General features: G+C 46.3%; 1 pseudogene; it reads right to left on the bottom strand.

Annotated features, from left to right (window-relative positions):
- Positions 1-4,126: 4,126 nt before the first annotated feature.
- LOC115867120 (ras-related protein Rab-2A-like) lies at positions 4,127-5,245 on the bottom strand (annotated as a pseudogene).
- Between the last annotated feature and the right edge of the window lie 17,640 nt (positions 5,246-22,885).

Below are 22,885 nucleotides of genomic sequence, written 5' to 3' on the forward strand. Positions count from 1 at the left end.
ACCCCTCCCCCCAGAGTAAGGGTAAAGTTCAAACTACAGAGCAAGCTATACAAGAGTCTTTGAGCTCTGGCCTTGTTGAGTGCTGGAAGCAGGGAGACGGTTGAGATTGCTGCTGTGTGCTGGGGAGGGATGGTGGTGGCCCATACGAAGGCAGAGGCAGCTGAGATGCTGAGAAACTAGCTGTTGAAAAAGCTCGCAGGAAGTAGAATCAACCGGAAATAAAGAAGCAGCAGGAAATAAAGTAAAATCAATAATTAGGAGGATAAAATCAACAGGAAGTCAAATCAAACCAACAGAAAATAAAATAGAATCAACAGAAAGGAAATCATTTGGATGGTTTTTTTTTTTTTTTTTTTTTTTTTTGCCGGGGGAGGAGTAAAGAAGGGAGAGGAAGAGTAGGGAATCTCTCCCCAAATTGTTTCCTGGAACCAGTGTGGATGGCGTTGCCGTTCCCTGTGACGGGAAACACAGCAAGAGGATGTCTTAGCCTGGGCCCCCTGCAGACAGAACCCGAGAGAAAGCCTTGTAGTGGGGCTGTTTATTGGAGAACATAGTACCAGAGAGAAGGAGGGAGGGCCTGGGGAAGTGAAACAGGAAGGGAGAACCCAATGCAAGGAGGCCTTATTAAACTGGCCACCACTCTGAGCGACTGCTCCGTCCCATGGACACTCTGGGTCACTTTATGAAATGCTTCTCAGGACTGTGCTCCTGGGGGAAGGCAGTGGGAGGCATCGGCTCCTATCCCATTGGTCAAGACCTGCCCGTCGGTGTTAACTTCCCACACTTCCGGCTGGGCAAGGATGAGTGCCCAGGAGTGTGACACCCATGAGAGAAGCCCTGGGACAGGGCGTAAGAGACACATGGCCAAAAGCTGAGACCAAGCGACCCTGTACAAAGCTGATCAAAGCTCAGCAGAAAAGGCCAGGGCAGCAGTGGCTGGAAACGAGGTGAGGTGGGGGCGGGGGGTGTGAGAGCCTTGTACTCAGTTAGAGAGAGAGGTATGCGGGAGGCATCCCATACCCACTGCAAAGGAGAATAGATTAAAATAGAAAGGTCATGCCCCTGTGCTTGAGGAGCCCACAATCGCATAGGAATGCACAAAGAGGGACAAATTACACACGAGGTGTTAAGTGTGCCCTTACTGCTAATCTCTGTCAATGTCTATTTGCTTTGTGGCAGGTACTGATGGGAGTTAAGTGCTTTACATGGATTTGTTCATTTAATTCTCACCCGCAATTCTGCAGGGAGGTACTATTATTAGCCCCATTTCACAGAGAAGTGATGCATTGTCTGAAGGCATAATCTAGTAAATGGCAGAGCCAGGATGCAAATCTTTTAACCCCTTTGGAGTTATCAGAGGAAGGAGAGGCTGAGTTTGGTGGGTGGGAGGGGGCAGATCAGCACGAGTTGATTGGAATAATACCTCTTGGTGTTTGTGCAGAGGTGTTCGCATCTGTGATTTAATCAACGCTAATAATACAAGGCAGGACTCATCATTATTCTCTTACATTTACTGAAGAGGAAAGAGAAACCCAGAAAGAGGTGAAGCATCTTTCTCCTGGCCACCCAGAGCATCAGCGGTGAGGTCACTGCAGGATGTCGGCCAGATGACAGAAGGGTAGACCCCTTCCCCACTTCCGCCCTCTAAGTGGGCAGCCTGCTCCGGGAGAGGGGTGACCAGCAGGGCCTGGGCCCACTGGCATTCCAGTGCTGTCCCCAAGTGAGTCAGGCACCCCTAAACAGACGCAGTTTTACCTCTGGTAATTTCCTCCCTCCATAAAGATTTGGGGCTACAGAAGAGAATGGATTCCTCAACGCTGAAAGCAAATGCCCCTTGATTCCAGACACAGGGGGAAATATTTATCCTCCTTTAGATCACATCTCCTGGGTCTTTTTCCCCGAAAGCCAGGCTTGGGGCAGTGGGCCACCAAGCTTACGGCAGCAGTCACACTCCAGATAGCAGAAGACATTTGTGTTCCCTTTGGTTTAAGTCAACAAAGAGTGTTTTCGTGATGCACAGAGCCGCCTGGACGGTCATCGTCTCCAGGGTAGGTGGGCTAGTCCTGAGGTGAAACCATGAAATGGAAAATCACAAGGTATTTTATAAAGTAATCTCGTATATACACATTTATATATATTTATACTCATATATATATGTATGTATAGTATATATATAGTATCTATATGGTGCTCATAAGGTGCCAGCCTCCTTGTAATCCTCTCAGCAGCCCTATGAAGCAGGTACAATTAATGTCCCCATTTTACAGAGGAGAAAATTGAGTCAAGCAGAGGTAAGTGATTATCCAAAGTCTCACAGGTAAGCAGGGGAACTGGGATTCAAGCCCAGGCAGTCTGGCCCCAGAGTTGTACTTTTAACCTCTAGCAAGTGTGACGTGTCTAGACGAATGAACATCGGACTGGACATTGGATTGGAGATGGACTGAATTGGACAGGTTGCCCAGATGCAGCTCATTGAGTAAGATTTCTGTTGCGCTCACCCCTCCTCCCCATCTACCCCATCCCCTAAATTATTCTGCAGGCAATATGACCCCAAGGGGTACTGGGACCCATTGCTTTGACCCCCTCTTTGCTGCTGGAGATGACCCATCTGGCTATCCTTCTTGTGACTCAGAGGTTATTTTCCCTGAAAATGTTTGCCATGAGCCTTACTCAGCTCCTTGGCCCAGTCGTCTTCTAGTGTGACATGAGGGCTTCAGGCTGGGGCCAAGGTCCCCAGACACCCACACCGGCCTCTGGAGGAGCAAGCATGAATGACTCTGCTTGCACTAGATCCTGGGGACAGAGGGTGGAAGGATGCCTTAGGAAGAACCCAGGTGCTTTCACCTGGACCTTTGTGGGAGGTGCTTAAGAGGGAAGACTTTGGGACACGAGTTGCTTCCCAGCTGATGACCTTGGGTGATCTGACCCCTCGTGCTATTAGTGCAGCAATAGCTTTCCCATCTACAACCTGAGATGATTCCTAAGTTTCTTCTTGTTTTATTTTTTAATTTTTTTTATACATAGGATTTTATTTTGCACTGCTATAACAATTTCATTATAGTCCAAGGGAGAAAAAGAAAAAGAAGGATAAAACCACCACACTGAGCAAATTACTAAAGCTTTTCTACTTTTAACAGGATTTTCCATCTGGTAGGTTTATTGTCATATCCCCTTCAAAACCGACAAGATGCTCACCATATTTTAAAGATTATAGGTTGCCACTGAAAGAAAAATTTTATACAGTCACTGTACATCAAGGTTAAAAAACTGTCCTGTGTGAAAAATATACTTAGAAATCATGTGAACAAAAGAAAACGTGATTGTGTTCAAGGAAGGATTAAAGTCCTCGTAATGTGCCGTCTAAATGTGGACACTCACTCCTCCTGGAGTCTCTCAGGCGGGGGCAGTTCTTTCTTCCGCCCACCTCACTCATTATACTGTGTTTTTACCCAACAGTATGCATTAAGGCAAATAAATCCTTTTCTGAAGAGGTCTTAGAGAACTGTGGACAAACAGCAAACTTTTGGCATTAAAACAGGTTAACACACATATAGCCTTTAGAATGTACATTAAGCATATTTCTCTCGGACTAGTGACAAGAAAAGGATGAACATGCTTGTTAACAATGTCAAAAAGTCTAAAATTCAGTGTCCAAGCAATTCCTAACGATGCTTCTGTAGCGTTAAGCTCTAAACGGTATAGAATTTATGCAAATGCATTAAAGAATCCAAGCTTGGCAAATTACACCCAAGCAGGTTATTAAACTATATATACGGAAAGTAAATGATAAAATACAGAATTAAAAGAGTCCTTCTGTTTTCCTTATAGCCTTGAAAATTGACAAACTTTTGAGGACAGTTCCATAATATTAAACATTAGGTAACCACAGGTGTGGGGACACCTAACTACACAAACCGATTTAAAATACTCAGGATGACTTTGTAGTGTTCAATACAATTCGGTGGGTAGGTAAGGGCACAAGACAACATTGAACAAAAATAATCACGTCAATTGACCTAGAAATCAAATGCAAATAGATATGAATACAATCTCCAAAATGTCTTTTTAAGTGAACGTTAACCATTTATTCAAAGTTACACAAGAATTTGAAGGATTAAAGTCTTCTGTGACATAAAGCCATTTCGAAGAGTTTCATGTCTCAGCTGAGCAGGTGGGTGAAAGAATAGGTGAGTAGCCCCTTCTGGGCAGCGAGACAGTAAAAACAGACTCAACAGCAGCCTCCCCCGGCGGGCTGTCCTCCCTGACTGCCTGCGTGCTGCGTGCGTGGCGTCAGTAGCAGCATGCTGACGGCCAATTTTAATACCACTTGCCTCATTATTGTCAAAGACTCCTTGGATTTTTTCATAAATTTCTTTTGCTGTATTAATAAATGCCTCTTCTACATTAGAAGCAGTCTTAGCATAAGTTTCCATGAAGATAAGTCCATGTTCTCGTGCAAAAGCTTCACCTTCTTCTTTTTTTACTTCTCTTCTAAATTCTAAATTGTAAGGAACGGCACCAAAAACGGAGGAGAGCTTAAACAAGCTTTATTTGGGAACGCTCCTGGGCGAGGTGCACTGGCCCGAGAGAAAGGGGCCGGAGAAGAGACGCCCGGGCGAGGGTTTGGGCAGAATTTATAGGGGAAGAAGGGAAAGGGGTGTGGTGAATCCGGGAGGGCGCAGGGTATTCCTTATTTGGTGGTCTTTTCGGGTATCGTGGGGGACCGTTAGTCCCGCCCCTCGAAAGGCGGGAAGGCTGGGCCGGGTGGAAAGTCCCCAGGTCAGTTCCTGGAACTGGGTGGTCCGGAAAGTCTCCAGGTCAGTTTCAACCGGGGAGTCTGATTGCGTTCCCCTGCCTCGGGCCAGTTGGCCTTACATAAATCATTTTTATTTCCAGTAAGCATAATGACCATGTTGGAATTGGAATGCTGGCGGGCATACTCTAACCAGGTTGTCAAGTGGTTGAATGTGTCTCTCCTTATAATATCACACACTAGTAAAGCCCCCGCTGCACCTCTGTAATACGACCTTGTGATGGAACGAAAGGACTCCTGACCGGCTGTACCCCAAATCTGAAGTTTTATCTGTTTCCCATCAATAGTTTTCATTCGAGCACCGAACTCTACACCAATAGGAAGGTCATGCACCGGCTGAAACCTCTTGTCTGTAAACTGTAGCAATAAGCATGATCTACCAACGCCTGTGTCGCCGATGATAATGTACTTGAACAGACAGGCGTACGCCATGGCCGCGGCCGCCCGGCGCCAGGGCTGACGGCTCCCGTTCCGCCGCGCCCCTCACCAAGGCGCCGCTCGGCCTCGAAACGCCAGGCTCCGCCCGCCGCAGCCGCCGCCGCCGCCGCCGTCGTCAGCCGCCGGGAGTGAGGTGCCGAGAGGAAGCGGGAGAAATCGACACCATCGGAGGCAAGGGAGACGGCGCCCAACGGAGCCCAGCTGAACAATAACAGCGGCCCCGGCGCCTCCGCCCCGCCTCCCTCTTCTGGTTTTAACAGCCCCGAGTCTGACCGTTGTCTTCCGCCCAGATCCTCCAATGGCTCCTGGATCCCTAGGGCTGTCTCTGGTCTCTTTTCAAAAACAGGTAGCACAGCTGGGTGATTCTTCAATGCAACATGCGTTGCTACAGGGAGGACGTAGGCTAATACCTTCTACTGCTCCAAACAAAATAGCCTTACAGTCTTTTATTATATATTTTTAAGAGGAGAATAAAAATGGAGAAGTACCCTGGTAGAATGTTGACTTTGTCATCCTAGTTGAATCTAGGGGAGAATCCTTGCTGAAAAAAAATGCCAACAAAATGTATCTTCTTATTTTTTAAGTTGAGAGTGAAATGGTGCATTTTCTAGGCAGTTATAACTTCAAGACAAGTTTCCTATCTCCCCTGGTGGTAAGATGGCCACCCCTAAGCCCCTACCATGAAAAAAGTCTGTGGCGACCACTGTAGGGACACAAAGAGATAAACAAATTAGTGCAGCAAGGCCTTCCAGGTATTGTGATAAAGGTCTTATAAATCATAATGGGGACACAAAGGAGAATCAGCTCCTCTTGGGTGGACGGTTGCGCACACATCTGCTATTAGTTAGGACAAGTAACCCTAGCTGCTGTGAAAATCATGCCCCAAATTTCAGTAGCTTAATGCAATACAAATTGATGTCTCAGTCCAATGTCGGCATTCTTGCTTAGGGGTGGTCTTTCCCCCCACCATCCTGGGACCCTTCCACACTATGGCTGTGCCACCCCCTGGGGTCTTGGAGTCTGCTGCTGGATCCTCTGTCTCTGGCTTGGTGATGGGAAAGGAGAGAGACCAAGCCCGAGAGGTTCTCATGGGCTACGTTGTGAGTGACTCTCCTCACTTCTAGCTCACAGTCCAGAACTCAGAGACCCAGATGCATCCAGCTGCAGAGGAAGATGAGAAATGGCGTCTAGCTGCACGCACAAGACGAAAGGAAGTAGGTTTGGAGCTGTCAGTCTCCACCACGAGCCTCCACAGCAAATCCGTCCTGTTCCCCTGCAGGTATGTGAGTGCACGCTCCCATCTGAGTGTGCGCTCTGCGGGGGTGGTCGGCCGTGTGGGTTGCAGCGCCGCTTCTTATTTAGAATTCCAGGCTGGAGCAGAAGGTTTTGGGCTTAAAAGGTGCTCTGTACGTTTCTCTTGGCAGGTTGATGAGTGCATGAATGCTTGAGTTGGATCTTATTTGAATTTAATATAATTTTGAACTGACACTGTGATTTGCAAAGGTGATGCTTCATTGTATAAGAGAAGAGTTCTAACTGGCGAAGGAAAATTCTTTGAATGTAAAGGACCTTTATCCCTTGCAAGCCTACCTGTCCTGACCGTGAGATCAAGTCTCAACACCATCATTCATGGGATGGCAGACTAGGGAGATGGTAGACGGAGTGCGCAGTATGAGTTAAACTAGCCTGTATGCTATCGTAGCATGAGTCTAAAACCCTTATCTAAAATAGGGTGGCAATTATCATCATTCTATGCAAAAAAGATGACTTTTTCTTTGGTAATAACTCTCATTTGGGGGCTCACGGTGGTAACCATGGTAGGTCAGGACCTCCCCCTCCAAGGGCCATTTGCCATTAAGTAGAGACAAGGAAAGGATAGTGGGAGTAACAGCAGCTGCTGTTAAGGAGACCTTGAAATATTATCTAGACCACAGTTTCTTAACTTCAGCACTATTGACATTCCGGGCTGGACCACTCTTTGTGGTGGGGTTTTTCCTGTGCCCTGTAGGGTTTTCACTTGCATCCCTGACCTCCATCCACTAGATGCCAGTGGCACCCTCACACACACATCCGAGTTGTGATGACTTAAAATGTCTCCAGACACGGCCAAATGCCCTTGGGGATCAGAATCACCGGAGTAGAGAACCCCTGATGTAGGGAATCCCTGATGAGACGTGTAGATGTGGGGCCACATTTCCTAGTTCTCGCTCCTGCTCTCTTTAAGGCACAGCACACGAATCCCCAGGCACTATTGTACCTGGTTAAGGAAAATGTGGCTGAGAACTCTACCTGAGCTGTCGCATCCCCTACCTCCTGAGCAAAAGGTCGGGTTGGAGGGATGGGGGTGAGCCATCAGGCTGCCTTGAAGGGTCCATTCCGGCAAGATCGTTCCATGCTGACCTGTTTCACCAGGCAGCATCCCCAGAGTCCATCCTGATGGAACCTAAAAGGGCATCTCTCTGGTCAGGTTCAAGGGATTTGGTCAGTTCCAGCTACTCATGGAGAGAACGCCCCAGAACCAGGAGGCACAAAAGCCACCACATTCCTCAATCACCGCAGCTACCAGAAGGGCATCACCCTTCTTCTCTGCACCCATTGCCTGAACTCAGAGAACAGAGAGCTTTGCTGAGGGTGACTCCTCTACCTTCGATAACAAAGCTTGTCGAGGGGTTTCTGGGTCATGACTCTTCACGTCTGGTGTCTTCCTTGTTTCAGCTCAACAACCTTGGAAGTTTCATAGAGTGAAGATAACTAGCTCCATTTTATAGATGAGTAGACTGAGATGAAGGGAGGTTGAGTGACTTTTCCAACGAGAACTCAAACCTCAGATCATTCAAATCTCCAATGATGGTCCTTTGAGTCCAGGTCCAAGGGCTGTTTCCACACTTGCAGAGCTGCTGTTTACAAAGTTAGGTGGGATTTGGGGCTGTTCAAATCCCTGCAGTCATTTGCCATGATGAACTCTGGGGAATGTGTATGTCTCTCTCCCTCCCTTAGGTAGGATGCCCTGGGGGTGGGAACACGATCTCTGGGATCTGACAGCTGTGTTCATGTTTTAGCTCTGCCGGGCCCATACCTTCTCACCTTGAGCAAATGGCCTAACTTGCCTGACCCTCAGTTTCCCCACCTGCAAAACGAGGATAATAACAGTCACTCCCTCCCCTGCTTGTTGTGAAGATGCCACGTGGAGCCGTCAGCACAGCGCTCGGCAGCCGTCCTGCCCAGTCCCCGTGAGCTGTGATTGTCTCTTGACTTTTTTTCTGCCAGTGAACACAGCTGGCTCTGCTCTCCATAAAACGGGGGTGAACCCCTCCTAGCAGAATGGGTATTGTTTTTGTTTTTGAGAAATGTAATTAAAATCTGGAAAGAGTTCACTAAATTCCAGACAGAAGATAAGCCCTTTATGTGGCTTGTCTCCTGAGTCTACTGCACACACCATTCTTTATTCTCTCTCTCTCTCTCTCTGAGCAATTAGCGTTTATCAATGTAGCCATTTTTAATGAAACAGGTGATTAGCTCAGTGATTGCCAGCTCAGTAAGCTGGCAACGTAAAGTGAGTAGAGGGCACGGAGGGTGGGAGTCCAGCTCAAAGGGAGGCCGGGGGGTTAACTGCATCTTCCAGAGGGTCTTGGGGGCGTTCAGGAGGAACAGGACGCTGGGACACGTGGATGATCGAGGGCTGGAAGGGCGCTCCTGTCAGCCTGGAATTGAACAGCAGGCGTCGCACTCGTATTCACGTCTGAGCCTCACAACCACCTAATGATGAGGAATGACTCTTCAGGAAGGTCTGAAAACCCCAGCCTGGCTCCAGTGAACTGACGGATTTATGGGCTTTTCAGTGCCGAGGTCCTTTAATTTGTTATCCCAATTTTTGTGCCTTGTATATTATTATCTCCATTGACAGATGGGGAAATTGAGGCCCAGACTAGTTAAGTGTCTTAAACTGAAGCAGCTGTTTATGGCTTAAAGCGGCAGAGCTTTGTGGACACCAAGGCCTACTCCTTACGCGGCACCAAGCCGTGTCTCAACCTCTATCAGAATAAGGTGGGACAGCCGGGAACGAGGTGGGTCTGGACCAGAGGAAAGACAATGGCATCTTTCTGGGGAGAGAGGTTGCTGATGCATTCAATGGAGAAACAGCTTCACAGCATTTAGCACTTAGCATTTTGCATTCCTTCCGTCGTGGGCAGTCCAAGATTTGGGAGACAGAGACGAATTAGATTGATGGGAGCCAGAGGGGCTGAGTGGAGGCAAAATGGAAAAGAAGCCAATGTTTGGAAGGAAGGAGTGATCCTCGGGGCATGGACACTGAGTGACACAGTGGGCATCCAGAACACATTTGGAGAAGGAGAAACAGAAGCTGAATATGTAGTCCAAGCACCTTCCTAATTAGAATAACCAGAGGGATTGCAGCGAAAATGAGAAGCGGGGAGTGAGAGTGACTTCTGTAACTCAGACCGTGGTCATGCTCATCAAAGACTTAACATTCAGTTCTCCAAACAGCCGAGAAAGGGAGCCGTTTGATCCCTATTTACTTTCTGTTTCTAGGCTCTGTTGTGTCCCCCTTCTCAGAGCCACAAGGAGAGTTTCAGAAGGCATCACCTGTGTTAAGCCAGCAGGCCATGGCTTCCATGTGGCTCTTCTGATGCACTTAAATGGCCCATTTCCCTGTTATTGTTAAGACTATTATTAAGAATGTTTATGTGAAGGAGAAACTATTTTCTCTCTTAATCAAGTTTTCTACCTTGGTCTGTAAAATAGAAACTTTTTTTTTCTTTTGGAAATGTTGGAAAGTGGTTTCTACCCTTTAGTCCACTCTATCAATTGACTACTTCTGGAAGCAGGAAGAATGACTGAATTGGCTGGAGGGATGGGTAAAGGGACTGTACATGAGTGTCTTGGACCCTTCTGGGCTCTTTCTATTGGCCTCTGCAGACTCTAGAGGGTAGAGCTTCCCTCCCACTCCTCTCCTCCATGGGGTAAGCAGCCCTGGATGGGGCCCAGGCCAGTCCTGGTAACTCACTAGATGCTTTCCTGGCCCCTCTATGATTGGCAGGGTATGAGTTGGCCCCAATTCTCCTCTAGCTACTTGACTCCCCCATTGTGTAATTCCATGATCTGGGCTTCCCGGAGCCGGTGACAAGTATGCTGAGATGTGAAGAACTCTTATAAATTAGCCATGTGAAGATAGATAGAAAGGAAGCTGAAAAAGGACAAGTAAAACGTTTTGACAATGACATGGGTGGCCTGATCTAGGAAAGACCATGAATTTTTAGCAGACCTAATCAATGCAGCTTGCTATAGGGATGATGAGACTGGAATGGATCATCTCCAAAGCCCCCACTGGGTCTACGATGGGATATGCTAAAACCGGCTAGACCAGTGTCTCTACTGCTGGACACATACAGCCACCATCTACTCGACATTCCACTTAAATGCCTCACAGGCATCTCAAACTCAACTGGACAGAAGTTGATGTCGTATTTTTCCTCCAAGTAGGCTTCTCTCCCCGAGTCCCCTCTCCCAACTGATGGCTGCGCCATCTGTAACTCAGGTCAGAAATCTCATCTCTAACGTATCTCATATTCCAGTACTTTCCTCCTCTTATCCTCCCCATCACCGTTATAAACACCCTTTTCTCTGTGATGATTGCAGCCTCTACTGCTAGAGAGATTTTCTTAAACTATTAGTCAGAGCACGTCACTCCCCTGTTCAATAACAGAAATTCAGATCGTTAGTCAAGCATTCAAGGCCCTTCAGTATCTGTCTCTAACCTCATTTCCAGCTTCATTTTCTGTGTCTTCCACTCATACATCCTTAGGTTCCAGCCAAATGAATCTAACCCCTGTTTGTGGCTGTTGAGTGTCCTACCTCTTTTCTTTCTTCAGGCTGTTACCTCTGCCTAGAATGCCCTTCATTCCCCACCCCCACACACACCAGTATGGCTTTTAAAATCCCACCCTGTTCTCAAGAATCAGGTCAAATGTCACCCCTTCCATTAATCTGATCCCCCTTTGCCTTCCTCCAACTGAAAGTACCACCGTCCCTCTGTGAATGCTCAGAGGACTTAAATTAAACCTCTTCTTACCATTTGCATTTTGTCTGGGCTTCAGATAAATCCCATGCGTATCTAGCCATCCCTGTTCAACTGTGAGCAATTGGAGAATAAGGGCCAAGTCTTACTCTTATTCTATATGTTCCCTCCAAGGTACCAGGCATAAAAGGGACTTTGGAGTCTTGTTGGAGCCCAGTGGGAATCTGTCTACACCACTTAGAAGCTGTATGACTTGGGTAAGTTTTTGAACCTCTCTGAGTTTCAGTTTCCTCCTCCCTAAAACAGGGATAATGATACTGATCTCACAGTATCATTATGAGAATTAAATAAGGCAACAAGAGCAATGCAGTAGGCACTTGCCTGGCACATTGTAGATGTTAAATAAATACTTCCTCTTCCCTCCAAATCATAGCTTTGAACAGGTGAAAAGAGAAGTAGAATGAAGTGAATCAGATGTTACCTGTGACTCTGTTTCTGAGAGAACCTGTTTACTGGGCGAGGGAAGGAAGCGAGAGTAGAACCAAAGGCGATTTCTCCTCCCTTCCTGCTTCTATTACTTTCATTATTTTCTTTAATGAACATCTTTTACTGTTTAAGTTAGAAAGCATTGTTATAAATGAATGTGTGTGCACAACTTATATTCATATTGATAAATGCTATATTTCACTGACCACACATTTTCTAGGCTTCTTTTTAATAAATTTATTGATTTTATTTATTTTTGTGGCTGCATTGGGTCTTCGTTGCTGCGCATGGGATTTCTCTAGTTGTGGCGAGCGGGGGCTACCCTTTGTTGCGGTGCACGTGCTCCTCGGTGTGGTGGCTTCTCTTGTTGCGGAGCACAGGCTCTAGGCGCATGAGCTTCACTAGTTGTGGCATGAAGGCTCAGTGGTTGTGGCACATGGGCTTCAGACACAGGCTCAGTCGTTATGGCGCACGGGGTTAGTTGCTCTGCGGCATGTGGGACCTTCCCGGACCAGGGCTCAAACCCATGTCCCCTGCATTGGCAGGTGGATTCTTAACCACTGCGCCACCAGAGAAGTCTTCTGGGCTTGTTTTTGAGAGTTTCTATCCAAAGACTGTTGGCAAACCATCTGTAAAATGCTCATCTCTCTGAACAACCCTGAAGTTACCCAGATCCCCACAGAAATCCTTTTCTCCCCCCATTTTGCATTCAGTTTCCTTTCATTTGTCTCCAGGGTGACTCCTGCAATGAGAAGTTTTCATTGCTCCTCTCCGCCAGGATTTGAAAGGGTAGGAGTGGGTGATGGACGAGATGCATTAAAGTGGTATTTCCTCCCTGGATCATGTTGCCACAGCAGTACTGTTCTTGAGCCGGGGTGAGCCATCATACCAGGGATCCTGAGATATGCAGGGGCCACCCCAGATCCCAGAGGATGAGATGTGCAAGACAGGGGAGGAGGCCAGTGTGATTCCAAACAGTGATACAGCAGAAAGAACATGGGATGTGGAACCAGCCCCAGCTGACTTAGGTCCCAGCTCTGCTGTGTCTTTGTTTTGTGACTTGAGGCAAATGTCTTGTTTTGTCTCCCTGGTCCTCAGTGTGGTCCTTGGGAACTTGAGAATACAAATACCTTCTTCCTTGGGTTTTTGGAGGGTTAAGTGAAGGCCATTAAAGTTCCCAGTCATAGTATCTGTGCATGACGTAAGGCTCAACGGATTAAAGTCCCCTCTTTGCATCCGTGATTCCTCATCTGTTTGGAGAGGATGTCCTTTCAGAGGATAGTGACATTCATGGGACATCCAGTTTCTGAGCAAGCACCCACCATGTGTGCCCAGATGATATGGAAATATCTTCCTTTGCAGTCAGAGAGATGAGACTCTAGTGGAGCTTGGGAAAGGCTGATGAGATATTTTTAAGTCCTCAAGTCCAATACTGCTGGTTGGGCATAGTGGAGTCCTGAGGCTGCAGGAGACTCCAGAAAGCAACCTGTGCCCAAGACCTGGCTTCAGACAGCACAACCTCAGTCCCTGAATGTTGACATCTTCCCTTCATGGATGAAAGAAGTTTCCTGGAGGCCCAGGAAGGCTCAGGGGTCCCATTCAAAGACGCACAGCTGTTGCCTGTCATCAGGAACACAATGACCATTTCTCGGACGAATGAGTGAACAAGTGACTGAAGACCATCACTGTCCAGTGGTCTTCAGAAGGCATCTGGGCCTTCCCACCCTGTCACAACCCATCCTCCCAGCCTGCTCTATTCATCGTCCTGAGGAGCAGCCCTGATTACTTCAAGCCTTTGCTCAAGCATCTAGAAGCCCTTAGCATGGAATTAGCAACCTCATCTCTGATTACAGAGTTCTTCCTGGTGGGCCTAGGTTCTGGATCACAGAACCTTTCCTCTCACAATCCTTGTGGCTTCCTACTTCCATGCCTTTGACCACCTTGGTTCCTTTCCTCACCCTTTCTTTAGCTCAGGAGGCTCTTCCTCAGCATCTCCTGCCTTCAAAGTTCTAGTTGAACATGACCTACTTGGAAGGAATCATGTCCTGTGCTCCCAAAGCACTGCCTGCCCCTCCAGGTTGCTCCTTCACAGCCAGCTGTGGAGTGGAGCCATTTGTGTCCGTTACCCATTCAGATGAGCTCAGCAAGGGTGGGAGAAGGAGACTGATTTGTCTCCATGGCCCCAACTACCAGCCCAGGGTTTGGCATGGAGGAGGTGCTAGGTACGCACTTGTTGAATGAATGAATGCATGAACAAACGAGCATAGTTCCTGATCACCTGCAAGGAGCTTGGGGCAAACAGGGCATGAGCTGGCTGCTTGATTGGGGGAATTGAGAGCATGAGTGGTGCAGAGATGAGTGGGCTACAAGGGCTGAGAAGGAGGCTAGGCTCAGACGAGGAGTTTTGGCGAGAATCCTGACTAGCCTGGGGGTTGTGAATATCATAGGTGCCATGTGGAGGTGGTGGGTAGATATCCTAATGTCTGTTAACGTGTAATGAATGCTTATGATGTACCAGAACTCCAATTGAATTTATCCCATGCCTTACTTCATTTATTCCTCATGATAACCCTACAAAGCAGGTCCAGTATTACCATCATTTATTATCATTCTCATTTTGCAGACAAAGGGGTAAAAAAATTCACCCACAGACACCCAGCTAGTGGGTGGTGGAGCTAGGAATCCAGCCAGTTCTGTTTGGCACCAGAGTCTATGCTCTCAGCCACCTCACTATATTCATGTGACATCCAGTAAACGGTGCTTTCACCTGCTACACAGTCTTGTCAGGGCCAGTCCCAGAGCCAAGACTACAAGCTGGTCGATGGCCTATGAGATGCTAAGAGAACAGGTGTCATGTAAATAGCTTAGATCTCTGCATGCCTGAGTACATTTGGATCTGTTTACTAAAGATTGTTTATGATGTCATTTTACCCCATCTGGGCTGCTATAACAGAGTACCACAGACTGAGTGACTTCTAAACAACAGAAATTTATTTCTCACAGGTCTGGAGACTGGGACATCGGAGGTCAAGGTGCTGGCAGATTCGGTGTCTGGTGAGGACCCACTCACTGTCTTCTTGCTGTGTCCTCATGTGGCGGAAGGGAGAAGGGAGCTCCCTGGATGCTCTTTTATAAGGGCACTAATCCCATTCATGAGGGCTCCACCTGCATGACATAATCACCTCCCAGAGGCCCCACCTCCTAATTCCATCACATTAGGGATTAGGTTTCAACATATGAACTTTGTGAGGGACACAAATATTTAGTCTAGAGCAAACAGTTTTAAGCATAGCTCGTAAGTACAGAGGTCATCACAGTTTACCAGCCTCTTTCCTTTTCCCTATCTCATCTGATACTGTGATGGTGCTGTGATGCTGCTACTGTGTTCCTCTGTGTTTTACAGATGGAGCTCAGAAGGATCAAGTAGCAGGTCGATAGTCACAATCTGGTTAGGTGGTTGGACTGAGAATTCAGTGCATGTCCATTGCTTTCTCTTACGAGTGCTGGGGTCTTGGAGGGTAGTTCGTTAATGACACCCCCTTCCCTGTTCAGATAAGAAAGTGGATGGAACATCAAGATTGGAAGCATGGCTTTTATCCTTGGGTAAGTGAGCTTACTGAAATTAAACCCTAGCATTAGACTGACTTAACCACGCTGTCCTAGCAGCTGGAGTGGGACAGGGCACTGGGTCCATGTGTGGGGCCCTTTGCCCAGGTTAGTCTTAGGGCATATGGAGAGTAGAGAGTTCATGCTTCAGCAGGGAGGCTCAGTCTCAGGATGAAGACGGGAGGAATTAACTTGAGTTTGCCTGGTTGAGTTTTCCATAGTTGCCAATTGGATAAGTCATTTCAGCCTCCCAGCAGGATTGAGGAAAGGGGCAGGAAGAGGCCGCTTACAACATTCCTCCCCATGGAAGGAACCAGGAAACATCGGGAAGTACATTAATCATGTACCTTCCTTGACAGTGGAAATATCAAGAGTAAGAAACAAGTGTTCCCACATAACAGTACGAATCACTGAACATGCCAGACACACTGTCCGTGCTAGATTGTTGCAAAGAAAAAGTTTATCATGCCTGACTAGAAAGTTATGAATCCTTAGGAACTAGGCTAGAATACAGCTGGTGCAGGGGACACAGCTTCCCTCAGTGCCGTTGAGAACAATCTTTAAAGTTCCTCTCTGAGCGTCTACCCAGTAAAGAATGCCGCATAGAGTCAGGAGAAATTTTCTACCTGATTAAATGTGTTAGGAAGTTAAACAAGAGCTTTCCTGTAATTAGCAGGAAGTAATTATAGAAAACAATGGCTTTTTTTTTTTTTTTTTTGCGTACGCGGGCCTCTCACTGCTGTGGCCTCTCCCGTTGTGGAGCACAGGCTCCGGACGCGCAGGCTCAGCGGCCATGGCTCACGGGCCCAGCCGCTCTGCGGCGTGTGGGATCCTCCCGGACCGGGACACAAACCCGTGTCCCCCGCATCGGCAGGCGGACTCTCAACCACTGCGCCACCAGGGAAGCCCAACAATGGCTTTTTAATTTGAAATACAAAGCTACAGAACATGAGAAAATTCTTAGAGAGGAGTTTTTGATGGGAAGCTTGTCCAAAGTTTCAGAACTCTATCTCAGCTTGACATGTTTGTCCTGAAGACAAATTTTAAAATAATGTGGAAAGAAACATTCTATGCCTAGGAATATATTAGGTGAAATTTAATATTATTTGAAAAATACCAAACTGTGCCTGGGTGTTTATGCCTTTAAAAAATCATCTTTATTGAGGTGTAATTTACATACTACAAAATTTACCAGTTTTAAGTGTATAATTTTATGGGTTTTAACCAAGGTAAATAGCCTTGTAATCGCTAGTAATAATTATTAGTTAGAAAACTACCAAATTCTTTATAGAGCTGTTTTTGCCTTTTATAAATCTTCAAGGAATCGTTTGTTGTTCTCTAGGATTTACAACGTTTCGCTGATTTCATATAGAATTAGATATTTTATTAAGGGAGGGAGCCATTGAAAATTTCCCTTGCAGTCTGCATGTCCTTTTAAGTTGAAGCCATAAAGGAAGGGAGGCACAGTCTGCTGCAGAGGAAAGTTATTTGAAAGGGGAGAAAAAAGATTCGCTTGATTACAAAATTTATAAACCTAAATTCATAAAGTAGCTGGAGATACTGGAGCAGACATTGCTGTATTCAGCTCTGGAATGCTACCACCCACACTCCACCAACATTCTCTCAGGATTTATGTAACACTTTACAGTTAGGAAGTGCTTTCACAACCAGTTTACAGTTTAGAAAGTGCTATCGCATCCATTAACTTATTTAATCTCTTCCTGCTTGCCCTGAAGCTAAACAGGCCCTCAGATGAATTCACTCAGAGTTGGATCATAAAAATATTCATCTCTTTTTGCCTGCATGTCCCTTGCCAAACATGGCTCTCTTAACGGCAAGGTGGACGGCTCTACCGCCATCAGGCTGGAAATTAATCAGTCACTATCCATCATTCTATGCTTTCTGTCTCCATCGAACACTGGGTGTCAGGCCTGATGAGCTAGAGATTCTGATCCAACAGTAACTGGGAACTCCAGCCTCCATAGCCAGGTCCCTGCTGCTCTGGCTGGGTTTTGAGGATGTGTAACAGAGCAATGCAGGAGAAGGACCCCGAGTGAGTTTCGAGAAAAGAGTCTTGCTAAAGCCTAACTGTGGGGCCGAGGGAGAGTCCTTAGGTGGGTAAAGGGTGGAAGTTAATACCCTCCCCATCTTCAAGGCTATACTCTGCAGGCCCAGGACACAGAAAGAGACGGACCGAAGGATCAGTGATGCCATTCCTCATGGCAACGCCCAGGTTCCTGGCTCCCAGGTGAAACCAGCTTACTGCGATGAAGGGCCCTTGGGGCAGCGATTTAGGAACCAGGGAACCTGGATCCCAGCGCCAGTTCTGGCAAGTAGTTGCTATTCACCCTTGAGAAAGCCTCTTGCCTTCTCTGACCTTCAGTTGTATCATCTGTAACAGGAGAAGAGTTAACGATGTGATTGCTGGGTGTCTTCTAGAACTGGAATTCTAAGATTCCATGGAAGGAGACCTCAGGGGTGGGGCTATCCAAACGTAGCTACAAGGTGGGTTGACTGCGGGGCTGAAGAAGAGGGAGGCTGTGTGTATATTCTGTAGATGTAGAAATCTCATGAAAGCAGGACCCCCAGCTCCTTCCTACCTCTCAGTGACTCCACTCAGCTCTCTTTCTCATTCTTCCTCTCCTTGGAACCTCATGGAGAGGAAGAATTGAGAGAGATCGCTCCATTGTGTAATATAACAGGTCAGTGCAGGTGGTGAAGGCTTTGGAGCAGGCAGATGTTAACTCAGATACTGGCTCCAACCTTCATTCTCTTGGCAAACAGCTTCTCCTTTCCGATCCATGTCTGTGAAGGAGGATAACGTTCCCCATGTCACAGAGCTGTCGGGAAGATCAGACTAGATGGCATCTATAAACACAAACTCAAACATAATGTGGTCCTTGGGGAAATGGCTGAGTCTAGGGCTGGGGAAGGGAAGAGACAAGGTGACCCTGGAGCATCTTGGAGTGTCAGAAAGTAAGGAAGTGCTAAAAAGAAAATCCACAGTGATGGGAGTATGCCAAAGGGATACAGCGGCCAACTGAAAAGCTCCCGATGCCCACAGCTGGAGCGTCCAGATAAAGAAAGTAGTGTTGGATTATCACCCAGAGCATGAAATCAATAGCCATGAGTCCATGGCGATATAAACACATGATTGACTAAATAAATGAGGGAGAAAAGGTATATCTTGCCTACAGGAGAATTCCACATATTTTATGTATCAGTAGATCTTCCATCCTCAAGAAGGTAGAGCACGACTCCCCACTCCTCAGGAGTGGACAGCTCACAATGACTTCTGAAGGATGGCAGGATATGCCACCCCAAAGTGTACCATTTTGGCATAAGGATTATTCTGAGCTGAAGATCATTGAGAATAAGCAGATACAAGAAAAGCCCTCTGACCTCTCTCTATTTGTAGAAAAGCAGTGCATGCATTTGTAAAGATGTCTCCATTCCCCTCTCTACCAGGAAGGGCAGAGTTAGGAGACAACTCTAGTCTCAGCCCCAAGATAGCACCGGGGAAATCTACGTAACAAACGATATTAACCAGCCCTTATCTTCCATTAGTTCCCCCATATATTTGTGTTCCCACGATTTGCCCTCCCTAGAAACTCAAAATCCTTTTCCTTTGTCCTGTCACTTCTCTACAAAATTCATTGTTTTGTTAAAATGCTATAAAGCCCATGTTTTCTCTACAAAATTCATTGTTTTGTTAAAATGCTATAAAGCCCATGTTCTAATCGCCCCTATGAGTTATTCGTCACTGAGTATTCCCACTTGTATGCACGATGCACATGTTAATAAACGTCTTTGTTTTTCTCTTGTTAATCTGTCTTTTGTAAGTCTGATTTGCAGGGCCTCAGCCCATGAAGCTAAGATGGGTAGAGATTTTCCTCCCCTAAACTTCCTTCTGAAGGGTACGGTATGGAAATGTGCAGATGGGGAATGAATAACTTTGCAGGGGAGAAATCTAACAAGCATGATCCCTTGGCAGGCGATCAAGGTCAGCATCAACAGTGATGTCATGTGGATAGCGTGTACCCTCCCCTGTTATGATGTCATGATGTCTGTGATTTTCGTCCCTAAAACCCATAAGCCCAGCCTAATCATGAGGAAGACGTCAGACAAATTCCAGCTGAGGGACATTTTACAAAATACTTGACTCCTCAAAACTGGCAACGTCATCAAAAACAAGGAGAATCAGAGAAACCTTCACAGCCAAGAGGAGTCTAAGGAGACGTGACGACTAAGTGTGTTGTGGTGTCCTGGATGAGATCTTGGGACAAAAAAAGAAGATCGTTAAAAGCTAAGGACATCTGAACAAAGTTTGGTTCATTAATTGTGACAAATATACTACACTAATGTAAGATAATAATAGGGGAAACCGCATGCACGGTATATGGGAACTCCCATACTATCATTGCAATTTTACTATAAATTTAAAACTATTCTAAAATTAAAAGTTTATTTGAAAATTCAGCAGACTACGTTCATTCAGTAAAGGGACAAACAGTTCTGCACACTTCAGCCCCAAGATAGCACCAGGGAATCTAGGATCTCCTTGTATTCTAAAATAATATTCATTATGAAGTTTATAATTTTGAAAGGTAACATTAATTTTCAGCTATTTAATTTCAGAGGGCATGGGTGAATGTAATACATTTAGAAAGATACTGAAGACATCTTTGGTTCTAGCTGTGGTTAAAAAGTCATTGGCATTTACAATATCCAGGACACGGAAGCAACCTAAATGTCCATTGACAGAGGAATGGATAAAGAAGATGTGGTACATATATACAATGGAATATTACTCAGCCATAAAAAAGAATCAAATCATGCCATTTGCAGTGACAGGGATGGACCTGGAGCTTGTCATACTGAGTGAAGTCAGTCAGACAGAGAAAGACAAATATCATATGATATTGCTTATATGTGGAATCTAAAAAAATGGTACAAATGAACCTATTTACAAAACAGAAATAAAGTCACAGGTGTAGAAAACAAACTTATGGTTACCAAGGGGGAAGAGGGGGAGCGAGAGGGATAAATTGGGAGATTGGGATTAACCTATACACACTACTATATAAAATAGACAACTAATAAGAACCTACTGTATAGCACAGGGAACTCTACTCAGTACTCTGTAATGATCTATATGGGAATGGAAGCTAAAAAAGAGGGGATATATGTATATATATATAACTGATTCACTTTGCTGTACAGCAGAAACTAACACAAGATTGTAAATCAACTCTGCTCCAATAAAAATTAATTAAAAAAAAATCATTGGCGTTCGAGATGATGTTGGCTGTAACAGTTGTAAGCCCAGACTTAGCCATTAGACAAAGCTAGCTTGAAATCTTATCTACTATCTGTGTGGCTTTGGGCAAATAAACTCAGCTCTCAGGGCCTCGATTTCTCCATCAGCAAAGTGGGGATGAAGTACCTGCTTTGCGTTCAACACTTTTGTGAATATTAAATGAGATAAAACACAGGAAGCATCTTGCAGAAGCTGTAAAGCTCCTGGTCCCTGGTATGTGCTCCACAAATGAAAACTCCCAAGGTAGTCACGCCCAAGTCACTGCCGTCCCCTTCACGAGCACACACATCACTTGAGGGTCTTAATAAAGGGCCAATTTGGGTTCAGCAGGTCAGTGGCGTGTAGACTGCATCTCTCACAAGCTCCGAGGTCCCATGCCTGGGACCCCAGGATGTCTAGTGAGGATCCAGTCTGTGGACCTGACCCTGACCGAGACCACTTGTTTGGGGGCAAGTGACCTTCCTCGCTGAGGCTTACTCTCCTGTCTGTAAAAGAAAAGAAATGAAAAAATAAAAACAAAACACTTTCCTTTTCAAGAGCAATGGGTTTGCCTCTCAGTGTGACAAAACTGGTCTACCTTGGTGCTGTCCGGCCGCTGCCGCTGTACCTCCAGGCCCTGGAGGCCCAGACAGCATCAACGGTACCTGCTCCCTCCATCAGTTTCTCAGGAGATGACGCTGCCTCCAGCCTCCCTGACTGCTTAAAGTTTGCAAAGATCATAGTGGGGACCTCTAAAAGGCTCAAGGGGGTGGGGGATGGAAAGCCCTAATTTTACAGATAACACGAAGTGAAACAAATTGCATGATTTCCATCTGAATTCCCTTCCTCACGGCTCAGTTCTGACACGCAGGAAATAAATGGCCGTCACCCCTACCCCAGACTAGCTGCTTCCAGTCAGAGCAAGTGGACCATGATTTAATGAAGACACCACCTGTTACAGGGTAAAAATCCTAATTAACCCATATATAAATCAGAGCAGGATTAGCCATCAAGTCATTAGAGTTCTATAACTGCTGAACGGAACGTGGAGTCATGACCACGTGGAACAGCCTTCCTCTAAGCAAACACGAGACTGAGAAGGGAAACCCATTCCTCACCTGGGATGCTGCAGCCCTGGTGGGAGGGGTCAGATTCTGCGGCCTTAATCGAAATAAACAGCTGCTTGGTGTCCTGAGTAAGGACATTTATTTATCCTATTATTTATCCAATAACATCCTATTTATTGGACACATCACAGTTTGCCAACTGCTTTCACACCAGGGGTACCTTGAACCCTCTGCCACTCACTCCATGGGTAGGGCTGGTGGTCAGAGCCATGGGGTTAGTGACTCGCTCAGGAGCTCACAGCCAGAAAAGAACCAAGTCCCGAATCCAGGTCCTTGGCTTCCAGATCCTGCCATGGCAGCTGCCTCCTCCTTAGTGAGTATCCCCAAGGTGTCGTGTCATCCTAAATTATTGAGAGACTCTAATTACCAGAGTCTCCTGGCTCTCTGCAGGGTCAGAGGCACTCTGCGTCTTTCATATGTTGGAGGGAAGACCCTAATGGCCCGAAAAGCTGCTTGAAGTTCTTCTCAGTACAACATTATGGATGGATTGAGGGGGAAGGGGGGGACGAGCTGGCTGGGAGACCGTGTCCATCTTTTCACAGCTGTACCGGCAGATCCTGTAGTTCTGTGCCTTGTACATAGCAGATACTCAATAAATACTTGTAGAATGGGTAAGAGAATAGATGAATGACCTTGACAAGTCCTTGCATCTCTCTTAGTTTAGCCCTGGAGCTCTAGGGAAATATTAAGTTGCTCTCTCTTGCCTATAACACAAAGCCCTCTTTTATGTGTTTATCAAAAGTCTTTTTAAGAAGACAACTTGTCTCACCAGATGATGCTCCCCCACCGCCCCCGCCAAGGCACAGACAAAGGAGCAGAAAGCTTTTGGCTCTATTGCTTGTCAGCCTGGAATTGTCCTACACTAGCCGCATTGCTAGATGCAGACGGGAGCTCATCCTCAATCATCCTCCCTACTGATTGTGTCCTTTTTTCTTTTGGAAATTGTATCTTTTACTCATTTTACTACAGAAAGCTCAATGTTTTTCTTACTAATGGGTATCAGTTCTTTACAGAATAAAGACAGTAACTCTTTGCTGCAAATATTTTTCCTACTTGCTTTTCCCCCTCCTTGCCCATATGCC

The sequence above is a fragment of the Globicephala melas genome, chromosome 2, assembly GCF_963455315.2.
Source record: "Globicephala melas chromosome 2, mGloMel1.2, whole genome shotgun sequence".
In the NCBI taxonomy this organism is placed as follows: domain Eukaryota; kingdom Metazoa; phylum Chordata; class Mammalia; order Artiodactyla; family Delphinidae; genus Globicephala; species Globicephala melas.